This window comes from Scardinius erythrophthalmus (assembly GCF_964197995.2).
Source record: "Scardinius erythrophthalmus genome assembly, chromosome: 5".
Taxonomy (NCBI): domain Eukaryota; kingdom Metazoa; phylum Chordata; class Actinopteri; order Cypriniformes; family Leuciscidae; genus Scardinius; species Scardinius erythrophthalmus.
The window spans coordinates 14,487,658-14,500,636 of NC_138225.1; the positions used below are offsets into that span (position 1 = coordinate 14,487,658).

At 38.8% G+C, this 12,979-nt stretch overlaps 1 protein-coding gene and 1 long non-coding RNA gene across 2 annotated transcripts in view; both read left to right on the top strand.

Annotated features, from left to right (window-relative positions):
* LOC308691655 (uncharacterized protein) overlaps positions 1-4,673 on the top strand; it is a 39,414-nt gene extending 34,741 nt beyond the window's left edge. Inside the window, exon 17 of the mRNA XM_081367105.1 lies at positions 4,635-4,673. The gene's annotated coding sequence lies outside the window, so the exon portion shown is untranslated. The remainder of the gene's footprint in view (positions 1-4,634) is intronic.
* A 3,823-nt stretch (positions 4,674-8,496) lies between these two features.
* LOC308690960 lies at positions 8,497-12,979 on the top strand. The gene is made up of 4 exons (XR_014030218.1): positions 8,497-8,819; positions 10,594-10,669; positions 11,411-11,516; positions 12,143-12,979. It is a non-coding gene; the product is annotated as an uncharacterized lncRNA (long non-coding RNA).

Here is a 12,979-nt window from a genome sequence, read left to right on the forward strand (position 1 = left end):
CTGTACCAGTTAATTTTCCTGTAGTTTTGTTTGGCTCAGAGGCAGGTTTGAACTGGAAATGGATGGATTAGGCTAGATTGGAATGTGTTTCTAGTTATGTGGTGGTAAGGAAAGCAATCAAATGAAGCTACAGAAAAATGAACTGGAACAGTTGAAATGAGACAAATGTTATGAACAGTGCAGTATAAAAGCAATGTCTGCACCTCCAGAGGTCCTCTGGACGTTAATACAGGACGTTTGTTTGACGACTAAATAACACGTCATTTGGCGTCACAGTCTGCACCTTTAAGATATCAAAATGGGACGTCCACAATGACCACATTTGGAGTACAATTAGCCCTACACAGAGATCCGATGGACGTTAATACAGGACGTTTGTTGGACGACTAAATAAGATGTCATTTGTCTGCACCTTTAAGGTACCAAACTTGGAAGTCCTCAATCACCACATTTGGAGTATATTTAGCCCAATCCAGAGGTCCTCTGGTCGTTAGTACAGGACGATCATTAGACGACAAAAAAAGACGTCATCTGGCGTTACAGTAAGCACCCATAGGGGACCAAAATGAGACGTCCACAACGACCATATCTGGACTACATTTAGCCCTTAAAGCAGCGCTCAGTAAGACTGGCTGTTTTCTCGCAGGTTTCTCTCTCGAGCCCCCCCCTACAGTTTCGGAGTATATATATTTTTGAGAAAACTGTCGTTAACTCGTTGTCAACTATCCCCCCTCCCATCTCGCACAGGCCATGCCATGTGCATTTGTTTTCAGAGAAGCCGGCGAACAAACGGAGCCATGTCAACTGAAGTAGGCTATGTATGATTCTCACAAGAATCATATAAATGTTGAGATAGTGTATATTTTTACAGTGTTGCCAAACGTCAGTAACATTATGGCAAAAACAATACTATAAGAAATATCTCCGCTATTTATTTATTTTTAGTTTAGACTATAGCTATAGCTACTTAGGTTATGCATTATCAAAATAAATGTTACACATTCTTTTATCATTTTGACGGTGATCCGAGTTGTCCATCATAACGATTGACCAAACAAAGTCAAACACGTAGCCTAGTTTGTTTATTTATTTTGCAAGAATACGTGTACTATGGTATAAGGCTATAATTTATTCGTTCAAAACGTTTGGTTTGAAATTTCATAAGTTGTATTGCTAGCTAGCATCCTAACATAGATCTGTGAACATGCAACATACGTTATTAATTCTGAGGCAGCCGGCAAGCTAAACTAAAGCATAATTTGAAGAATTTCATATCGATTTATAGGCGATCTCAGTAACACAAATAAAACCTGATAGAGGAACGGAGAAAACACTACAGAAAACAAACACGTTTGTTTACTAATGAAAATGCTAACATAAGTTACAGTATCTAGCGTACTAGTAAGCCCGTAACAGACAGCGACCATAATAAAAACCTAAACAGACAATAGCAAACATCCCGAGGTCACAATTACAAGAAATACAAACATTAAACACAGTTTATTCTAAAGATACAAGTGCAACAGCAAGAAGGGCAGGTCAGCATCGGTTTTGCCGGCTTCGGTTTCTTTCAGTTCTCTGAAAAAGCCGGTCCTATATTAACTCTAGTCTGACTTCACGCTCGGTCAGTCTCCCGTTTCCCCTTTCTTTGGTCCTCTGACAAAGATTTTCTAGCTTTCTGCTTCTTTTTTACATGTTCAGCCATTACGAAAACTTGAAGAACTCAATATCTAGCGTTACCTTGTTCTTATAGCTAGCCGGATACTGGATGGATGGGGGCGTGTACGCGTGCAGTGCCGTAAAGCAATTCGTTACCTCGCGAGTCCTGATATCACACGATACTTCCTAACACTGAGGCCGGCGGCCCGCCGGCCCAAAGTTGCAAGGGTGGTTTTGCGGCTCACAGGCACCAGGGGGTGCGAGACGACCACCATTCAACCCGAAATCAGTAATATAACCATTACAATGACTCCAAAGCTGTTCGGTTAAGGTAAAAAAGTTACTTAGTTCACCTTTAAACAGAAGTCCTGTGGAAGTCGATACAGGAGGTTCGGTAGACGGCGGAAAAATACGTTGATTGGCGTCACAGTCTGCACCCTCCTGATACCGACATAGGACGGACAAGCACACCGTTGAAAATACGTCATCTGGAGGTAACTTTGAGCAGGGGGAAGATACAGGATACATTAGATTTGAGATTGAACATTGAACATTGCAGAGCGCAAGTGTCTGGATGGCACGTAAGTCTTAAGTAATGAGTTTAGGTAAAAGGGAGCAGAGCCAGTTGTTGTTCTGTAGGCAAAAGTCAGTGACTTGAATTTGATGCGAGCAGCAACTGGCAACCAGTGTAAAATTATAGGCCTACGTTTCTTGTCAAATCTAGCTGTACAGTCAATCGCAAAGCTCTTTCCTGTTTTAGATGTGTTTTGTGTGTTTTTTTTCGCAGCATTCAGCTACAGAACACACTAAAGAAAAAGGAAAACATGAAACACATATGACATTATGTCATACACAAAACACGTTTGTTTTTGCTTTGAAAACCGCGAGACGCTGGCAGTGGAATGGGGAAAATACCCAAGGCTTCCAGATGCGTTTTTTAAAAACTTTTTTAACTTGAGCACCGCGTCATGCGAGAGACAGTGCAAAAGATGCGAGACACGAGCACAATGGTCAGACATGTCCATCTAGCGCGTGTTTACTTCGAAAAATAATAAAAAAGTAGCGCAGTGGAATGGAAAAACGCGTTCTGTGTGAACGGCCCCATAAGCTGTCAAATGCGGTTTAGCCGAGCTCAACGGCTCTGGCCGTGAGCTGAGATATAAACCAAACGCTTTTGGCAATTTTTTTTAAAGGGGAGGAGCTGGTAGATAGGCTATGTCCCGCCCTGTCTTCCTGTTACAATGGAAATGATGTCAAACACATTTAATAACGCTGTGCATTTCAAGGCACTTCAGTGAGTAAGTTCTGCACTGCTCGTCAGCTAAGAGATGTGAAAAAAGTTAAAATGTAAAGTTCATGTGAACATAGGCGCCGATACCGTGGGTGCTCCGGGGCTCGAGCACCCACGGAAAATACCGAGCACCCACGGAAAATACCGAGCACCCACGTGTGCCAGACTGCCAGTAGGCGCTCTGTCTACATTCATTTAAAATTAATCATTGCAGTCGGTGATATGTGAAGCGTCTGTCACACTGTGATTGGTTATGTCGCAGTCAGTCGAGTAGTATCGCCCATAGATATCTATGGTATCGCCTGCTCCATATCCACCAATCACAGCGTTTCTCGGATGAAAAGCCTCTTTAGTGACCCTGCTCTGTACGCAGCTACAGCGCAGTTCTTTTAATTCTGTTCCTTCTGAAGAATTAACCGCAATGGTGAGTTAACAAATCTAATTTTTACTGTGTGGACTTGTGTGACAGAGTCCTGCGCGGGTTCGGGTAGCCTACCCGCAAATTTTGCTCAAACTGGTGCGGGTCGGGTCGGACACGGGGGAAACACGGGTCTAACTCTAAACATGGGTTTAAAACAATCATGTGCAAACGTACAAATATATGCACATCTTTAGGAACACATCTACAAAAATATGCCCGTATTTCAAGTTAAAAAAATAATAATTTAAAATCCACATCAGTTTATTTGTGCCCACGCCCTCCCAACTTTTAAAAAGTCATCATAACCGCGCGCGCACGCGATCTGCTTGCAGTTGTCGAGATGGATGCTGATGAGTTGAAGAAAAGAATAGCTAGATGGTAAAGTTGTCGACAAAACTTTGCTGCATGCATTTTCGTGTTGGATAGCCGCAAATGTGGAACTTTATCGCGGAGGAAGAACGCAGATAACTGTTACTGTGGTAACAAACCAAGCAGTTCTATCGAACAGTATTTTTCAAATTTAACACTGTTAAGTGTCGGCCGCTGTCCATTTCCTAAGGTTCTGAAGTGCAAAAAAATTGACTTTTTTTTTTTTTTTTTTTTTTTGTACGCCCATGAGCACCCACGGAGGAAAACATAAATCGGCGCCTATGCATGTGAACACACATGCGAAACCATACACAAAATGTTAGTTAACAAAATCAGATAATATGTGGTCAGAGGAGACTTGATGTATATGGAGTATCCAGCTGGACTACTTTTTATACTATCGAACATGGACCACATTATTACGTAATCGAAAATACAGATTCGACATTTCTCTTTCCTAGTGCAAGTCTCAGTTTGCTCAGCTATTGAAAGAAAAGGTGAAATTAAAGCTCAAAAGCTTATAGGTCTGATTATATGAGGCTACTTGTTCAAGCTGTGTGGGCTAACAGTGAAAGGTGTTTTTTTTAAATTAGAATATTACACATTTTTTTAAACAAAGCATATTAAAAACTGAAACTATAGGCTTTATGAATGTGCTTGTGTCAGTTTCACGACCCCTAGCCAAAAGGTGTTCTCACAAATGAAAATCTTCTGTAGCAGACATCACATCAGTAATGAAAAAAAAGCTGCTTTTTACAATGATAGACAACAATGGTTATAAAAATTCATGTTTTTCTGTATGTTGTAACAAAAGAATCTTGTGGAAATGAAGTCAGTTATTAGGTGATGTTGAGTTTAAAAGTTCAGTTTAAAATCATTCTGTTCTCTCATTAGGAGTCTTGTGTCCCTGTTTAGGAGAGAAAATGGCAACTAAAAGTACTGGTAAGTTCTGTTAAAGTGACTGTAATTTTATTGTCCTTAATTCCTTTGTGGGTTGTCATCAAAGATCAAAGATGACTCTTCCTTTAAGACATATCCCATAAATTATCAAAATTATATACTACATGAAATATGACTGCAAATTCATAACCATTTTTTCTTTGCTTTTGAATTTTCTAGAGGGAGTAAAAGTGTTCACTCTTTTTACTGGGAACACAAATGAATTGCAAAAAATACATGTGGATTTTATTCACACTCTGCAAGACCAAATTAAGAATGTGAGAGAAGTTTCTACAGTGGATGAAAGTGACATTGTTCTGGTTCTCTGTCCTATTGTTTCTCGAACACGAACTGACATTGAAGCAGCAGTTAAAAATGTCAAAGACAACACAGGTTGTTAGGGTTCACTGACACTGTTTGCTTGTTGTATTTTTCAGAATATTTTGGAGTGAAAAATATATATTAATCATAGTTATGTTAAACAGATTTGTCTAATATAAATTTGTCTATATCCTGAACAGACTCTAAGCTGGTTGTTCTAGTGGTGCTTCATCACACGTTTGACCCAGAGAAAACAGTACCAGACAGCAGCAGATGTGTCAAGAGGACAGACATTCTCACAGTGGACTGTCTGTTCAATGAGGAAACAGGATTACTGAAGTGTCAGAAGAATTCAGAGGCATTTGACCAAGCCGTGGACTGGTTAATACAGCAGGTATATAACAAGATGCTTCAAAATATGAAAACTGCCATTAAATGTATAATTTGATAAACATGTCACTCGTAAGATCATGTTGTAATCATTCTTTTACAGGGGAGGTAAACAGGTGTAAAAATATATCCACGTCAAAGTAGGTATAGATTAACTATGATCTGCGTATTATTTAAAATTACTGAAATAAATAAAAACGGATGCATATGATTTCTGTTTGCTGTAAGTCCTAATGCTCAGTAACACACTTTAAACTTTAAAACTCTTGTCTTTTTTAACAGACAATGGGCAAATTCCAAAAGGAAGTGAGGATGCCCCACTCTCTTCGAATGGCTTGTTTGACTGGTTTCTTTGATTGGTGCAACCAAAGAAAACATAATTTCCTTATTATTTACACCTGTGATGTTCCCATGACAATGCAGCATGGTGTCCATCAGCTGATTAGCTGTACTTACAACAGAAATTTCTTATTATTGCTGTTAACAAAACTTTTGCAAATAAACATACATTTTATTTAAAAAATAAAATTATTTAAAATTCGCCTTCTCATCTTTGGACCCTGCATTACCTAACACATTTCTTACCTATGAAACTTATTTAAACATAACATGACAAAAATGTGTGAAATATATCACAAACAAAACAAAACAACTTGAATTGCTGATTGTGAATTAACTCGAACTCTTCCACCATCTAGCTTTAAAATGAATCACAAGTATTTACTGGGTCACATGACCATAAATGATTTAGTTAAATTACTTCCTTGAAGCAACCATCGCTTGTATCCTTTGCTAACGGCCTTGTGGAAGGGCCCTTCGTGAAGAGATCCAGTTTTTCTCTTTCATTTGGAACACACCTACAAATGGCGTCCCCTTCCCGAAGGGCCCTTCAAGGGCACAAAAATGCCGTTTGGAATTTGCCCAATGAAGAAGTTACACCGTGACTAGATGTTAGCTTTAAAATGTAACAGAGACACGGTCTCTGTTAAAAAAAAAACATTCTCTCTTTATCTGTAGGCCTATACCTCACAGTCATGTATTTTAAACATGTTTTTTTTTAATGTTATATGTGAAGATTATTATTATTTAAATATAATGGTACTTTAAAAGTGGACTGTAACGTACTCATTAGTAAATGGCCAAATTTTGCAGTTAAATTTTTATAGATGACTAATAATATTAATAGATTAATATAATTTAAACACACCTGCAAATAAGACAAAGTCACCAAAATCAAAACACCACAGCACACTGATATATACAACCTGTATTTATGAAGTAGTGCAGATATCAGTACATAAATGATAAGTGATCTGCTCATTTCACTAATTTCTCCATCTCTATCATCATCATCATCATCATCATCATCATCATCATCATCCAAACCCAGTGCTTTGCTGAAGATTGAAACCCTTTTGATAAACATGCACAGCTGTTGCATAGAAATCACCTCTATATTCTCTTTCATGCAACTTAATAGTTTTTCTTTAATTTAATGTGTGAAACAACTGACTTTGAATGAAGAAAGGCAACCCACAATCTCTGTCTATTTTAGGGCTTGAATTTTTTTTTTTTTTCATTCTTTTAGAAATTTATTAAAATATAGACTTGCTGGTGAGGTCAAGCTGGGGAGATAAGCGAGTAGCACTGCTAAAGAAAAAAAGAAAGGCTTGGCAAACCAAAAACTGACCACACGGTCTAAAAATCACAGATAAATATGCAGTGTAATAATGACCCTGTCTGTCAACGTTTCTGGGTAAAAAAAAAAAAAAATCAAAGAGTTCTGTTGGAAAGTTTTCTTTCATCGACGCAAGACCAGGAGACGTTGGGATAAGCAGAAGATTTATTGGGATCTTCGCTGTGTGTCGTCTGTAGTGTTCTTCCAAGTCTAACTAAGTGGACGTTCTCATACAGTTTATATAGCCTACATTTAGGGGCAGGAACCAAAACTTTGTGATGAGACAGGTTTAGGAACCTGTTTTAGACTGAGAGTGCTGCCCATCCTAATCCACTCAGCATATCTATTCAAATGCTGAGACCCGAGTACAGGACTGGCAGGACTCTCTTGCTAAAACACAAGCTCCAAAAGCCATTAAGAGTTCCAGTAAAACAGACTGACCGGAGTCTTTTGCTAGAAAACTCTGATAATAATAATTTATACCTAACCTTAACATGCTAAATTCAATGTAAACCTAAATTAAACATTTTAATAAATTTGTACAACATTTGCCCCTTTGAGAGTTCTTAAAAACTCTCACAAAATACAAATTTAGACACTTAAAAGTTCATTCTTGTAACTTGAAAAAGTTACAGGCACATAGCAAGTTCATTCTTGTAACTTGTGTAAGTTACAGGCACAGGATTCCGTGAACTTGTGTAAGTTACACTCACAGGATTCCGTGAAATGTCCACGGGCCCTTAACTCAAAATCCGTGGAGCCATCACGGAATCGCCCCAAATTCCGTGATGCGGCCACGGATATAACTCCAACGCAAGTCAATGACACTGACCTTCCGTGGTCCACACCAGGGGGGCAGCGTTTCATATTTTATTGAAGGTTCCCCGGGCGCCGCCATTGGCTATCAGACCATCACCTGCTGTTAGCATCCCATTGACTCCCATTCATTTTGGCGTCACTTTGACAGCGAATAACTTTACATCTGAGGCGTTTAAAGACTCCATTTGTCCATTATTTATTTCTAAAGAAACACGAAAATGTATAAAAGGCTCCATTACCTTGTATCTTACGTTATGGCCCCGTAGAAGCAGTTTTTGTAAAAATAGGCTAACGATTGCGTCATACCCACGCGACTCTCTGTCGCACAGTAGAGAATTACCGTATGGACAGCAGGAGGAGAAGCTCGTGGGCAATCGGGGGGACGTGGAGGCAAAATGGCAAAGTAATTAATCAGAATACTTAGCAAAAGTTTCTCCTGCTCCAAGATCATGGACACCTCCTACTCACACTCTCCGTCTCTGCAAGTCTCGGAAGGAAATGATTCAGATTTCGCTTGGCACAGCTACTAGAAGACAGACGGGTTGCTCACGTCACATCTACGTCGTCAAGCTCAGTTTGAGTCTGCGCAGTACGCTCGACCATCAGGAAGTAAGAGTTTCTAATTGACTTCACTTTCCTCCGTTGAATCCAATGGGGTCGCTGTGTCCAGTTTATATACTGTCTATGGTCCACACACGGATACCCGTTTCAATGACGGAATACAGAACTCACTCAACGGACGTGCTTTCTCATTTGGAAACGCCACATTTGAAGTATTTGTTTCTTTTCCGACATCAAATGCCATAATGACGTTAACCTGTCTGTTATTGTAGCTATTGCATTGTCCTGTCATCATAAAATTTCAGTTAGCCTAACCAAAGTCCCGTGATGGCACCACGGACCTCAACACCCGGACCTCACTCATGGACGATGTAATTTTTCTGGCTTGTTTAGGAACTTATAAGCTTTGGGTCAACTGTGTTGCAATGGCATGTAATTAACTTGACATTTTGTCTCGTCCTGTCATCATAAAATCCTGCTTGATGGCGTTTTACACCTTGCTCGCTTGGCTAGTCAGAACTAAAATCTGTGATAGGAGCACGGAGTGAGTCTGTGGTGAGACCACGGATAACTCCAACGCAAGTCAATGACACTCATCTTCCGTGGTCCACACACGGATATTTGGTTCAATGACAAAGAACAGATCTCACTCAATAGACGTGCTTTCTCATTTGGAAACACAACATTTTAAGTAGGCTATTTATTTTCCAACACCAAATAGCCTACCATAAAGACGTTAACCTCTGTGTTATTGTCCTGCCATCATAAAAATTCAGTTTGATTCTGTTAGCCAAACTGAAGTCCCGTGATGGCACCACGGACCTCAACAACCTGACCTGATCACTGGATGTTGTAATGTTGCTCACTTGTTAACACTTAAAAGCCTTATTTCGACTGTGTTGCAATGGCATGTAATTTAGTTGACATTTTGTCTTGTCTTGTCATCATAAAATCCAGTTTGATGGCGTTTTACACCTATTGCTTGCTTGGCTATAGTCAGATCTAAAATCTGTGATTGGAGCACGGAGTGAGTCTGTGGTGAGACCACGGATAACTCCAACCAGAGAATAGGCTTGTTTGAGATGCGCCTTGCCTCGCCTGAAATGTAGTCGAGAGTAGGCGGCTGCAGTGAGAGGAGGAGTGAAAAAAGCGCAGGCAAGCCGGACAGTTCTCTATTCTCGTAGTGGATCTGACACATGTGAGATCAAAGACGGATATCGCGGGATTCACGCTCGTGCACAGTGTTGATAATAAACTGGATGGAATTTAAGTTCTGTTGCTTTTATATGAAAATAAATATGATAAACAAGTCACCCAAAGTAGCCTACTTATTTAATTCCATTCCAAATACATGTTTATCAATCTTTTTTATTTAATACAGACATATGTGTTTATTTTTTTTTTTTTTTTTAAATTACATTGCATAACCCAAAGAGATCGCACTGTCAGATAGTTTGGGAATATTCACACATAACGTATACTCATAAAACATGATATCAGAGTTTTAAAATCAAACATTTTAAAAGAGAACGATACATCACGGTTGTTTAAACCAATGAACATTAAGCTGTGTCGTCAGCAAGTCGTTTCCCATCATGCTTTTGATCAGCGCAGTCGGTGGAGAGCAACTGCGCTCGACTGCAGAATCCGACAGGTGCGCCTTGCGCTCGCGAGAGATTTTTGACATACGTCAGCATGACATCAGAGCAAGGCGGGCCGCACTCGGACACATTTCTAACCGGCATGCATCTCGCGCTGATCACCGGTGATCGATTCTGCGCAGATTTTGCTTATCTCAAACAAGCCTAATGTCTCTGCTCCAACGCAAGTCGTCTTACGTCAGTTCGTGATATGGTCACGTAATTTAATCTTTTGATTCGTGCCACGTTTATTTATTCGTTTTATTTATTTACGTTTATATTTTCATACAATACCAGCACGTTTTTTAAACTAATGTATTGTCAATGGGAAGCGTCTTTCGTGATCACAGCACTTTCTGCCTGTCGGCTGCAGCTGTTTAATCATTCACGAGATCTTATCTTATCATGGTTTATGTATTTTTTAATGTTATTATTTCGGTCTTATTGCCAGGGAAGATGGATTGTTTTGCTGTTTATTGATATTTTTAAAATTATATTTTATCAGTAGGAAATCGCGCTGAAGAAGTCTCGTTCCGAATACATCGCGATATTTGGCATTAGGTCACGTGTGTCAGATGTTGGTAAGTAGTAAATACCTAAATACGTTGTCTTAATACTGTGTATACTGTCTTTTCTGTTGGTCGATATTAATCTGCCATTATATCTGCCATCTCCACGGAGACTTTGCGTTTCATTGCTTTCTAATTCAAAATAGGGTGATTAAACACTGCCTCCTGTCACGTGACGTGCTATAGGCCTAGATATTCATATCAGATTAAAAATAGTAGGCCTACAATTAGTTCCAAAGCTGTATTTGTAGTAGAAGCACAGTAAAAACAACACTTACCATGCTTTTACCACAGTAACATTAGTTTTACTGTGATAAGTGTAGTAAAAAGACAGTAATCACAAAACTTACCATGCTTTTACCACACTATTGGTATATTTAATGTGATACTTATTGTAAATGCACAGCAATCACAACACTTACCATGCTTTACCACAGTAACCCTAGTTTTACTGTGATAGGTGTGGTAAAAGGACAGTAACCACAAAACTTACCACGCTTTAAACCTCAGCAACCTTAGTTTTACTGTGATTGGTGTATTAAAGGACAGTAATCACAAAACTGACCATGCTTTTACCTCAGTATTGATAGTTTTAAAGTGATATTTGTTGGAAATGCATATTAACCACAACACTTGCCACGCTTTTAATGCTTTACAATGTAACATCCAACATTTGTAAGGTAAATCAGTACTTTTTCCTTTAAATAATCCTATATATTATACATAATGATATTTTCTTTTCTCTTTTTTCAGCTGAAAAGACCAAAAGGGCCTTTCGGACTCAGTCAGCCCATTATTGTTTGAGGAGAAGTAAACGGAGGAGACGGACAGCTGCAAAGGCAAATATTCACAATGCTGTGTATGTGTTGGTTTTAACCCTAAATCAAACATTTTTTCAAGCATTTGTTGTTTCTTAAAACTTTTCTCACAAAACCCATAACCCAATCAGTACAAACATAGTCTGAAAGTCTTAATAATTCACAAGGTTTAATAAGTTGTCAAATTCGTATGATACTCGTACATATTTGTATACTCGTACACAATCCTGCAGCTTTCATTCCTAGTGCTGTCATTGGCTACTTCCTCAATTCCTGTACATATTTATCACGATATTTAAGTTGCGCCACTTCTTGGAAAGTTGTCGGATGTCACACACACTGTCAGAAAGTTTATATTAATTGCAAATTGGTCCCCGTCTGTTAATGTTCCAGTGATACATGATGTTTCTCCACACCTCATAACCTACCTCTGTTTGCAAGAGTGTAAAAGCTTATCTGACTTGTCACATGACATCAGATACTTGATTATTTTGTCATAATCAGATCAGTTACACTGCTAATAACTGTCCCGTTTGCATGTAAATCATTTTCATATGATTATTGTTTGCTATTAAAGACATACTTTTATTCATAGAAATGCCCACATATCAGTGAACTTATAACATAAAAACGTTTTTAAAATTTAATTATGCAACGCTCTTTACAGAAAACATATCCCACAGTTATGGATAAACTCGCAATGTCATCAAGTGCTGTGCTGGGCACGTTGGGCAACAAGTGTCCTCCAACGTATTCGATCCGTGGCCAAGTTCTTCACATCTTCCCATAGGACACTGACATTCTTCAGGTCTTCGTGAAACATCTGTCTCCGTGTCTTCCTTGGTCTTCCCTGTCTCCTGCATCCTCCTGGTGGTGTCCACTTCATCACTGTGTTTGGGTGGTGTTGTTTGGGCATGTGTAGGATGTGTCCAGCGAGGTGCACCCTTTGCTCTGTCTCAGTTTCTGAAAGTCTTCATGTGGAGTCCCACTCCTCCTCGTGATCTCTTTGATTATGCTGAACCAATATTGAAAATAGTCATTTATCTTTTTCCATATTGTTAAAGCATTTTGTTTTCTCTTTCAGCTTCATAAACTGTACTTGATATCTGCCTAATGCCTTTATAAAAAAGGGTCAGTGCTCATCAGGTGTTTTGCTAAAGGACATAATCATTGCATAGTTACATTTAGTGACCAATAATCACAAGGATATAGAATGAAAGTTGAGAATGTAAAATGTTGTGCTTATGTTTTTGCCTATTTGTTCTTTAAAGCGAAGAAACAAATGTATTTTCACATAACAAAGTTGAATCTCATCTCTTGGTTTGTAAAAATATAACTTCATCATAGCAATTTTTTAACGTTAATGTATGTGTCACTATAATAGATTGCCCCTGTATCTGGATATTTTTAATTAACTGATTTTTATTCTGTTGTGCAGTACTGTTGTTTTGGCGCTACATTTGTCTTAAAACAGTTTGACATTAAATATTGGAATATTGCTTTC